Source organism: Tenrec ecaudatus, chromosome 8 (genome assembly GCF_050624435.1).
Source record: "Tenrec ecaudatus isolate mTenEca1 chromosome 8, mTenEca1.hap1, whole genome shotgun sequence".
NCBI classification, from domain to species: Eukaryota; Metazoa; Chordata; class Mammalia; order Afrosoricida; family Tenrecidae; genus Tenrec; species Tenrec ecaudatus.
This window is the reverse complement of record NC_134537.1, coordinates 132,271,207-132,273,717: the sequence shown is the minus strand read 5'-3', so window position 1 is coordinate 132,273,717 and position 2,511 is coordinate 132,271,207.

Genomic DNA, 2,511 nt, shown 5'->3' with positions numbered 1-2,511 from the left:
TGCTCTGCAGTTACTGCAACTCTTCCAGGGTAATTAAAGTGGGACATGCAGAGTGAAGCTATCAGTTACACTGATTTGAATGACATTTAAAAAAATCATTTTATTGGGAACTCTTACAGCTCTTATCACAGTCCATAATACTTCCATTTTGCCAAGCACTTTTGAACATATGTCGCCATCATCAGTTTCAAAACAGTGTCTTTCTACTGGAGCCCTTGGTACCAGCTCATTACCACCCTACACACACACCTCTGCCCTCATGATCCCTGGATGATTTATAAATGATTATTTTTTCATGCCTCCCTTCACCCACTTTTCTGTTGTTCATCCCCCTGGGTGAGGGTTATATGTTTATCATTGTGATCAATTCCCCTTTTCTCCCCCAACCTTTCCCTTACCTTCCTAGTATCACTACTCTCATTCTTGGTCCTGAGGGGCTTATCTGTCCTGGATTTCCTGTGTTGCAAACTCTTATATGAACCAGTGTGCATGCTCTGATCTAGCTGAATTTGTAAGGTAGAATTGGGGTCATGATAGTGGGGGAGGAGGAAGCATTAAAGAACTAGAGGACAGTTGTGTTTCCTCGGTGCTGTACTGCACCCTGACTGGCTCGTCTCTTCCTTCTGATCCTTCTTTAAGGGGATGTCCAACTGTCTATGAATGGGTTTGGAGTATCCACTCCACCCTCTACCTCATTCACATCAATAATGTTTTTTTGTTCTGGGTTTTTGATGCCTGATACCTGACCCCATCGATACCTCATGATCACACAGGCTGGTGTGCTTTTTCCATGTGGGCTTTGTTGCTTCTCAGCTACATGGCTGCTTATTTATCTTTAAGCTTTTAAGACCCCAGATGCTATATGTTTTGATAGCCAGGCACCATCAGCTTTCTTCACCACATTTGCTTATGCACTCATTTTGTGAATAACACTTCTTATAAAACTACTGCTGACTGTGCATTTGCTAAGACTTCTTTCTGTTTCTAGTTTCAGTGTCCTTCAATTTTTTTTCAATTTTTCCAAATATACCTTTTTAAAAAAAATTATTTTATTGGGTGCTCTTACAGCTTTTATCACAATCCACACATATATTCATTGTGTCAAACAACTCTGTATATATGTTGTCATCTTTTGCAAAACATTTTCTTTCTACTTGAGCCCTTGATATCAGCTACTCATTTTTTCCTCCCTCCTCTACCTCCCATCCCCCATGTCCCCTTGATAATATATATATGTCTTTTCACGTCTTACACCAACCTCTTTCTCCTTTCACCCACTTTTATACTGTTGAGCCATAGTATGAACAAACTTCATTCTAGCCTTGACCTTCAAATTACACTTGTTTTCTCATGAGTCATGCTTTAGTGTAAAGGTCATTCAACAAATAAGACCCAAATCTAATATAACTTCAATCTGACTCCCAATTTGTCTTTTTCATTATTCTACGCTAATCCCTTACTAAACTAAGCCTTGTCATTTCACTTTGCTCTCCAAGCCAATTTCAAACCATCTTTTTTCACATGATGAATTTTCTAATAAGCTGAAAATAGATGCCTTCTTACTGACACAAAAACGATTACCCATAATAGATAATGAACAATGAAATGCAGTATATATGCTCGATATCTTTCTCACTGCTATCGAATCAATACCGACTCATAGTGACCTTATAAGTAAGAGTAGTACTATTCCTGTAGATTTCTGCGACCCTTTACAGTGGGAAGTCACGTCTTTCTCCAGGGGAGAAGTTGGTAGCTTTGCATTGCTGATCTCGTGGTTAGCGGCCCAACACATAACTACTACACTGCCATATACTAAGTGTTCAGATAACTTATCTGAATCTTTTAAGGTGAACAAATGGACATTTAATTAGAAATGGAGTGACTACTTTACCCAGGGTGTAAGAATTAGGATACATAACTCTCTTGACAAATGTTCTGTCTTCCTCTGACCCCATAATTAGGGACTCTTCCAACTCTTCTTCACAAGTAACTGAAAGGTCTTCAAATGGCACCAACTGTTTGCACTTGACTGCTAAGCTAATGGTTGGCAGGGCAAGGGCACTCACTAGCAAGGTCTACCTGCTTCTATAAATATTACGGCCAAGACAAGCCCAAGGACCTCTCTGTAACACATGGTGTCACACCGAGTTAGAATCAGTCTGATGGCCATGGGTTTATTGTTGGTGGTGGTTTTGGGTCTGGTAATAAGGGCAACTCCTTTTTTCTGAAGTTTGGCCTACTCTATAGGTAGGATTTTGGAATTTGACATTACCATGTCTATTGATGCTGTGTGTCAAGAAGTTAGAAGATCTGAACTTTACAGACCTGGAAGGCAAATTGGTCTTAAAATACACCAAGACATAACCCAAAGAATATGATATTGATGCAAAAAAAGCAATTTGCACATATCTTAGCAAATTTAGGACAGCTGTTTCTTGAAATTGTTTCTCTTTATCTTTTTCTGGTAATATGCTCACTGAAATCTCTTACAATAGTAATCTTGGAAGA